At 36.9% G+C, this 10029-nt stretch overlaps 1 pseudogene; it reads right to left on the bottom strand.

Annotated features, from left to right (window-relative positions):
• Positions 1–683: 683 nt before the first annotated feature.
• On the bottom strand, positions 684–6299 carry LOC105466432 (phosphoserine aminotransferase pseudogene; annotated as a pseudogene).
• Positions 6300–10029: the final 3730 nt, after the last annotated feature.

Genomic DNA, 10029 nt, shown 5'->3' with positions numbered 1-10029 from the left:
AATTGGTAACTAATGCTAACCGTAAAGGTAAAAGCCAAGTCTCCTTATTATTGTGCAAAGAAGATCTCATCTTCTACATTGGGTAGGAAGAGAAAGATGAGGACTAGGTCCATACTTAATTGTAAGAATACTTGACCTCTAAAGAAAGTCCCATGGTTGAATATTCACACAGAAACTCTGGGAAATGGGGCAGAAACACTGGTGGAATGGCTTCTAGAAATATCAAAATGTACTAGCACATACAGACTGCAGTAAGCAGAATAATGTCCACAAAAGATATTCTAAGCTCCTAAACCTTTGGTATGTTTGCTTGTATAGAAAAGGGGAATTAATGCTTCTGACAAGATTAAGATTGTTAATAAGTTGACCTCTAAGAGGTTATCCTAAATTACCTTGGTAGGCATAATGTAATCACAAGAGACTTTAAAAGAGAAAAAAGAAAAGCAACAAGAAGATTTCTTAAAATGCTTCCAGTTCAAGTCAGAATTAAGGTGAATATTAGGTCCCACCAGTTTTACAGAGCTGTAGATGTTTTGCTGTTGTTCTTTCAAAAAAGAAGAATCTACAATAAACATGTTCATTTGAGAAAAATATTGTGTTTGTTAACTTTTTATAGCCATTCCCAAGTTACTTTAAACTTTGTATGTTGTTCAAGAACAGAGTATATCCTGGTTAGGATGTGTTCATAGCTGATGTATCTCTAAAAAATTTTTCATGAAGGCAGCTAGCTTCTGAACATCTTCAGTAGTGACAGCATTATACAGAGAGGCCCTGATACCTCCCACACACCTATGGCCTTTCAAGGACAACATATTGAGTTCAAGAGCTTTATCAATAAATCGTTTTTTCTAAAGCATCATTTCCTTTGGCATTGCCTACGCGGAATGGAATATTCATCTTGCTTCTATTTCCGGGCTCCACTGGACATACGTAGAATCCTTAAGAATTATCAGTAATCTCATAAATCATTTGGGATTTGATGGAGCTAAGCTGCTCCATGGCCGCGGTAGCTCCATTGTTTTTAATCCACTCCAGGACCATGACGTAGATGCTGAAACATGGAGGCGTGTTGTACAAGGAGCTGTTTCCAGCTTGCGCTTTGTATTCCAGGACCGAGGGGCACTCTCGGAGAGCAAATCCCAGCAGGTCATCGTGGACAATCACCACGGTGACCCCAGCAGAGCCAACATTCTTCTGAGCACCAGCAAATTGCCTTTGTTGCTACTTCTTCTAGTTAGATTTCAAACTTGCCTGTGGACTTAATAATGCAAGTTGCAATTTATTATTTCTGGAGTCATGGTAACACACCGCATAGAGAGTAGGTTGGGCCCTCTAGGTGCTGAATCTAGACATCTGTGGGGTCTCCTGGGTTCAGCGGCTGTTGATTCAAGGTCAACATTGACCATTGGAAGAGTGGTTTAAGAGGAGTTAAAGCAAAGGGCAAACTGTAGATCGATCTTTATACTGTTATTACAAGAGAAGTGACATACTTTATATATGTTTATATTAGCCAGGTCTGTTTTTAATACTATATACTTTATACTTCTATACGTTTTTATTTATAATAATACTGTTATCACTGATACATGTAGACACTTTTAGAATTTATTAAATCCTTGACCTTGTGCATTATTCCATTAGCAACAGTTACACCCCATCCCCAGTCTTCCCCTTCCTCTTTTTAAGCTGTTTTATGAAAAAGGTCTAGAAGTTCTTGATTCATTTTTACCATTCTTTCCAAAGGTAGAAGAGAAAGTTGATTGGTTGGTTGTTTTTCAGTTACGCCATTAAACTAAACATTAAACATTTCTGTTAAATTACCTTATCCTTTGTTCTCTTGACTGCTTTCTTTGTAATGTTTGATGACAAGAGAGATACTTTGCTGAAAAGTCTTTTCCCTAGTGTTTATCTATTGTCAGTATTTTATGTTGAATATGTAAAGAACATTAAAGTCCTAAAACATCTGAAAAAAAAAAAGTGAAAGAAGAAAGAACCACATAGATGGTAGCATGGGAATTTGGGCAATGGTGCTGCTGGGTTATGGGTCAAGAAATGCAAGCTTGCTCTTGAAGTTGGAAAATGCAAGAAAACTTATTTTACTAGAGCCTGCAGAAGAACGTAACCTTGCCAACAATCTGATTTTAGCCCAGTGAGACCCTTTTCAGACTTCTGACCCCTAGAAATGTAAGATAAATCTGCATCGTTTTAAGACCTCAAAATATGGGTAACTTGTTATAGTAGCAGTAGGAAACTAATACACTCACTGAGATGCCAAGGTGGCTGTGGCAGATGTGGCAGAAGGAATTAAAAGGCAGCAATTTGCTTGCAATTATATTCTGTGTAAGATATCAGGAGTTTGATTTGAGACTATTGCAATAAGGTGAATATCAACATAAGGCAAGTCACAAAGAGCATTTTAATTTTTAAGTGTATATAAAACTTAGGTTGAGTAGATACACATGGACACAAAGATAGAAACAGCAAACACTTGGACTCCTATAGTTGGGAGGTTACGGGAAACTGGGCATTGAAAAACTACCTATTGGGTACAATGATAACTATCTGGGTGATGGGTGTACTAGAAGGATGAACTTCACCACTATACCAGTATATTCATGTAACGAACCTGCACACGTATTCTCTGACCCTAAAATTTAAAAAAAGAAAAAAAATGGTTAGGTTTATACCACACTGTAGTCTAACTGTGCAATGACATTGTGTGGAAATTATGTACATATCTTAATTAAACATATTTCATTGCTAAAAGATGCTAACAATAATCTGAGTCTTCAGCATATTCTAATATTTTCGATGCTGACTGATGAGGGTGATGGTGCTAAAAGTTGAAGTAGTTGTGGCAATTTCTTAAAATAAAATAATGATATTTACAAAACTGGTTTACTCTTCCATTCATGAAAGTTTTCTCTGTAACATATGATACTATTTGACAGCACTTTACCCACAGTGGAATTTTTCATAATTAAAGTCAATCCTCTCCAATCTGCTTTATCAACTCATTTGACTTAATAATATTTTTAATTCTTTGTTGTGGTTTCAATGATGTTCACAGCATTTTTACCAGGAGTATATTCCATCTCAATAAACCACAATCTTTGCTCATCTATGAGAAGTAACTTCTCATGAGTTCAACTTTTATCATGAAATAGAAAAAAAATTAGCCATATATTCAGGCTCTGCTTTTAGTACTAATTATCTTGCTATTTTCACCACATCTGCAGATATTTCCTCCACTTGAACTGCTCAAAGTCATCCATGAGTATTAGAATCAACTTCTTCCAAACTCATGTTAATGTGGATATTTTTATCTCCTCCTATGAATGAATCACCAAACTTATTAATGACTCCTACAAAGTGAATCCTTCCAGAAGGTTTTCAGTTTCCTTTGTCCACATTCATTGAAAGAATCCTTTATTAAATAATAAGATTTAAAAGTTATTTTCTGCAATAGGTGCAGAAAAGGCTTTTGACAAAATTCAACAGCCCTTCATGCTAAAAACGCTCAATAAATTCGGTATTGATGGAACGTACCTCAAAATAATAACAGCTATTTATGACAAACCCACAGCCAATATCATACTGAATGGGCAAAAACTGGAAAAATTCCCTTTGAAAACTGGTACAAGACAGGGATGCCCTCTCTTACCACTCCTATTCAACATAGTGTTGGAAGTTCTGGCTAGGGCAATTAGGCAACAGAAAGGAAAGAAGGGTATTCAGTTAGGAAAAGAAGAAGTCAAATTGTCCCTGTTTGCAGATGACATGATTGTATATTTAGAAAACCCCATTATCTCAGCCCAAAATCTCCTTAAGCTGATAAGCAACTTCAGCAAAGTCTCAGGATACAAAATTAATATGCAAAAATCACAAGCATTCTTATACACCAGTAACAGCCAAACAGAGAGCCAAATCAGGAATGAACTTCCATTCACAATTGCTTCAAGGAGAATAAAATACCTAGGAATCCAACTGACAAGGGATGTAAAGGACCTCTTCAAGGAGAACTACAAACCACTGCTCAGTGAAATCAAAGAGGACACAAACAAATGGAAGAACATACCATGCTCATGGATAGGAAGAATCAATATCGTGAAAATGGCCATACTGCCCAAGGTAATTTATAGATTCAATGCCATCCCCATCAAGCTACCAATGAGTTTCTTCACAGAATTGGAAAAAACTGCTTTAAAGTTCATATGGAACCAAAAAAGAGCCCTCATCTCCAAGACAATCCTAAGTCAAAAGAACAAAGCTGGAGGCATCACACTACCTGACTTCAAACTATACTAAAAGGCTACAGTAACCAAAACAGCATGGTACTGGTACCAAAACAGAGATATACACCAATGGAACAGAACAGAGTCCTCAGAAATAATACCACACATCTACAGCCATCTGATCTTTGACAAAACTCAGAGAAACAAGAAATGGGGAAAGGATTCCCTATTTAATAAATGGTGCTGGGAAAATTGGCTAGCCATAAGTAGAAAGCTGAAACTGGATCCTTTCCTTACACCTTATACGAAAATTAATTCAAGATGGATTAGAGACTTAAATGTTAGACCTAATACCATAAAAATCCTAGAGGAAAACCTAGGTAGTACCGTTCAGGACATAGGCATGGGCAAAGACTTCATGTCTAAAACACCAAAAGCAACGGCAGCAAAAGCCAAAATTGACAAATGGGATCTCATTAAACTAAAGAGCTTCTGCACTGCGAAAGAAACTACCATCAGAGTGAACAGGCAACCTACAGAATGGGAGAAAATTTTTGCAATCTACTCATCTGACAAAGGGCTAATATCCAGAACCTACAAAGAACTCAAACAAATTTACAAGAAAAAAACAAACAACCCCATCAAAAAGTGGGCAAAGGATATGAACAGACATTTCTCAAAAGAAGACATTCATACAGCCAACAGACACATGAAAAAATGCTCATCATCACTGGCCATCAGAGAAATGCAAATCAAAACCACAATGAGATACCATCTCACACCAGTTAGAATGGCAATCGTTAAAAAGTCAGGAAACAACAGGTGCTGGAGAGAATGTGGAGAAATAGGAACACTTTTACACTGTTGGTGGGATTGTAAACTAGTTCAACCATTATGGAAAACAGTATGGCGATTCCTCAAGGATCTAGAACTAGATGTACCATATGACCCAGCCATCCCATTACTGGGTATACACCCAAAGGATTATAAATTATGCTGCTATACAGACACATGCACACGTATGTTTATTGTGGCACTATTCACAATAGCAAAGACTTGGAATCAACCCAAATGTCCATCAGTGACAGATTGGATTAAGAAAATGTGGCACATATACACCATGGAATACTATGCAGCCATAAAAAAGGATGAGTTTGTGTCCTTTGTAGGGACATGGATGCAGCTGGAAACCATCATTCTTAGCAAACTATCACAAGAACAGAAAACCAAACACCGCATGTTCTCATTCAGAGGTGGGAACTGAACAATGAGAACAATTGGACTCAGGAAGGGGAACATCACACACCGGGGACTATCATGGGGAGGGGGGAGGGGGGAGGGATTGCATTGGGAGTTATACCTGATGTAAATGATGAGTTGATGGGTGCAGCACACCAACATGGCACAAGTATACATATGTAACAAACTTGCACGTTATGCACATGTACCCTACAACTTAAAGTATAATAATAAATAAATTAAAAGAAAAAATAAATAAATAAATAAATAAATAAATAAAAGTTGAAATTACTCCTCAATTCAAGTGCTGAAGAATGGATACTGTGTTAGCAGGCATGAAACAATATTAATCTCCTTGTGCATCTCCATTAGAGCTCTTGGATGAAGAGCCACATTGTCAATAAATAAGTTCTCTTTTAAAAGGAATCTAATCTAAAGGAGAAATAGGACTCAACAGTGGGCTTAAAATATTCAGTAAACCATGCTGTAAATAAATTAAACATCATCCAGGCTTTGTTGTTCCATTTAAAGAGCAGAGGCAGAGTAGATTTATCAAAATTCTCAAGTGCCCTAGACTTTTCAGAAAGGTAAATGACCATTGGTTTAACTTCAAGTCACCAAATGCATTACCCTGAAGCAAGAGTTAGCCTCTCTCTTTGATGCTTTGAAGATAGGTATTGACTCCTTCTTAGCTATGAAAGCCCAAGATGGCATCTTCTTCCAATAAAAGGCTAATTCATTTACATTAAAAACCTGTTGCCTTGTGTAGCCACCTTTATTAATTAACTTAGCTAGATTTTCTAGATAACTTGTTGCAGCTTCCATATCAGGACTTGCTGCTTAACCTTGAATTTTATGTGATGGAGATTGCTTCTTCCCTTCCACCATGTGAGCCAACCTGTGTTTGCTTCAAAGGTTTCTTTTGGCAGCTTCCTTACATTTCTCTGCCGTCATAAAATTTAAGAGAGTGAGGGAATTGCTCTGGATTAAGTTTTGGCTTAAGTGAATATTGTAGCTGATTTGATCTTCCATTCATACCACTACACTTTTTCCATAACAGTAATAAGATTGTTTTTCTTTCTAATTATTAATATGTTCACTGGAGTAGCACATTTAATTTCCTTCAAGAATGTTTCATTGTATTCACAACTTAGCTACTGGCAAAAAAAGGCCTATGGCCTATCTCAGGTTTCAACTTCCTTCCTCACTAGGCTTAATAATTTGTAGCCTTTGATTTATTGGGAGAGAAATGTAACTCTTCCTTTCACTTGAACACTTAGAGGTTATTGTGGAATCACTAATTGGCCTGATTTCAATATTATTGTGTCTTAGGGAATAGGGAGGCCCAGGAAAAGGAAAAGAGACTGGGCTATGGCTAGTCTACGGAGCAGTCAGAACACATTCAATATTTATTGATTAAGTTTTCTATCTTACATAGGTGTGGTTCACAGTTCACTACATATCAAAACAATTACAACAATAGCATCAAATATCACTGACCAAAGGTCATCTTAACAGATAATAATAATAAAAACTTTGATGTATTGCAAAATTACCAAAATGTGACACAGAGACACAAGTGAGCCAGGGCTGTTGAAAAAATGGTGCCGATAGACATGCTTAACGCAAGATTGCCATAAACCTTCAATTTATAAAAAATACAGTGTTTGTGAAACACAGACAAGGTCTACTTATATGTCAATGAGAAAGTAATATCCTTACTAACAGGGTCACTGATTGCTTTTTTTAGGGGTTTTCTTGATGTTAAAAAAAAGTTTTTTTTTTTTTTTTTTTTTTTTTTTCTTTTTGTTCGTTTTAACATCAGGAAATAACTTGGCTCTCTGAGTGCAAAGATTAAGTGCCATCATTTGACCAAAAAAAAAAAAAAAAAAAAAAAAAACAGTTATCCGGTGATATTCAAACATCAGAAGTCAGGCTGACTCAATTTTTGTTATTGGACGCAACATCACAGTGGCAGCCATAGGAGCCTAAGTTGCATAGAGTTATAATTTTTTTTTTAATAAAAGACAATTTTCCTAATGGCAAGATAGATGAGCAACCAGTGAGATTATGAGTATTCACACTCTATAATCAAGAAAGAAAGAAGAACCTATGACTGAAAAAGGTAGACATTTTCAAAAGATAGCCACAATTTCATCATACAGACTCCAGAACTCAGACAGTTTTGGGATTCAAAACACATTAACTGAAGGATCAGTCAGAACCCCAGGAGGAAGGACTGATAATACCACAGCCATTGTGCACAGTGATGGTTCCTCGGTCCTTCCTGGAAGGGACCAGTAGTCATTTTACTTGCATGGTTATATACTGAGAAAACGGACAACATAAAATATTTGAAAAACCATTAGACAAGGGCTTGAGCTAATATTGATAGTCAGCATTCAAGCTGTCATTGTGACTTCTCAGTCAGAGTGGAGACAACTGTGGGTGAGGCGATGAGTAGAGTCTGGCCTAGGTCCTCATGGTGGATCCAAAGCTTCTAAGGCCACAATCCAATAGTCATTTCCCTGGTTGCTAAATATATAGTTGGAACTAACATACTTGATACTTCCACAATTCCTACATTTGCTCTTTGGCCTGTGTGGGGTGAGAGCTGTCTTAATGTGAAAGGACAACAGAAAGTTTTTTAAACTGTTCTTCTATTATATAAGATAGTAAATATAAAAATATCACAAACTGAAATGTGTGGCAGAAATAAGTGTTATTTTTAAAGACCTAAACTAAAGAATACAAGTGAAGGGTCCTCATTTTATCACCTGTTAATTCACCAGCCTGGCCCGTGCAAAGACCAGCTGAATTCAAGGATGACAGCAGACTCCTTTAATCTCAAGCAAGTAATAAACTCAATTCAGCAGTAGCTGTTCTGCCAGATGATAGATAATCTGTAGAACAGATTAACATAGGCTAACATACAGGATGTGAGCCATTGACCTGGTAAATATGTTTGTTATCACCTTTGTCCAAAAACAGTTTGCTTTGACTTAGATTAAAAGCAGTTTGCATTCACGTGAAAAGGTCAATGGTATACAATTATAGCCTTCACTCAGGGCCATGATAACTCTTCTTTCCTTTGTTATAATCTAGAGACCTAGAACCACTGGATGTTTTGCAGAAGCGTCACTATATCAATTGCATTAAAATAATAATCCCAGATGAGAAAGAAATGCTAGTACATCTGGGTTCTGAAGGCAGCATACTCTATACTAGGAATACTGTTTCGATCAGACAGGATGAATACCAGCTTTAAATGGAGTCTAGAGGTTGCATAGCATGAGCAGGTTATGGTACAAAATACCCAGCTACTTAGAGCAATATGATGCAATATGACCCTATGGTATTAGAGCATCAATAAGGGAATTCCAATGACTCCCACTAGAGTTCTGGAATGAAACTACATTATGTGTATCAGAGAATTACAAAACTTTCATAAAACTATTGGCATTCTCCTGGACCTTGATAAATACAGAGTCTAACTATGGTATAACAAATGACCATGTGGCCAGAGCTGCCAATAATGAGCTGATTAATGTCAGATCCACCAAGTCACAGGTCATGTAGACTGGTAACAGTTGAATAACCCATTGTAAGATTGCAGTGGTATATCCTGGATATCACCTGAGAAGTACCAGAGGGCATAAGAAAGCTATATATTCAGGTGGTCCAGGACAATCACATCAATCACCTCTGTAGTTAATCTCTGAGGGTGCTCACATTTATGCCACAGGGAGGCTCCCTATGACCAGCTAATAGAAGAGGAAGAATTCATAGCTTGGTTCATAAATGTGTTGGTTTAGTGCATGGGGTGGCTTTGAAATACTATGGCAAGAATAAATTTTCCCAAAAGGGAAAACCTTGGATATTTTGACTAGTCATTCACTTCGAATAGAAACAAAACTTGAATTTAGAATAGTCATTGAATCACAATGTTATTCCTATTAAACTACCATAGACATTCTTTACATAACTAGAAAAAAAAAAACACTCTGTTTTGAAATTTGTTTATTTATTTATTTTTTGAGATGGGGTCTCACTCTGTCACCCAGCCTGGAGTGCAGTGGTGCAATCTCGGTTCACTGCAACCTCTGCCCCCCAGGTTCAAGCAATTCTCCTGTCTCAGGCTCCCGAGTAGCTGGTATTACAGGACAAAAGAGAGCCCAAATACCCAAGGCAATCCTGAGCAAAAAGTACAAAGCTGGAGGCATCATGCAACCAGCCTTCAAACTATACTACAAGGTTATAGTAACCAAAACAGCATGGAACTGGTACAAAAACAGACACATGGACCAATGGAAGAATAGAGAACCCAGAAATAAGACCGCACACCTACAACTATCTGATCTTCAACAAACTTGATGAAAACAAACAGTGGGGAAAGGATTTCCCATTCAATAAATGGTGCTGGTACAACTGGTTCACCATATGTGTAAGATTAAAACTAGACCCCTTATTTTTAGTATATGCAAAAATTAACTCAAGATGAATTGAAGAGTTAAATGTAAAACCAAAAAGTATAAAAACTCTGGTAAGCAACCTA

Source organism: Macaca nemestrina, chromosome 2 (assembly GCF_043159975.1).
Source record: "Macaca nemestrina isolate mMacNem1 chromosome 2, mMacNem.hap1, whole genome shotgun sequence".
NCBI classification, from domain to species: Eukaryota; Metazoa; Chordata; class Mammalia; order Primates; family Cercopithecidae; genus Macaca; species Macaca nemestrina.
The sequence above is the reverse complement of the archived record's forward strand: the minus strand, read 5'-3'. Positions and strand labels throughout refer to the sequence as shown.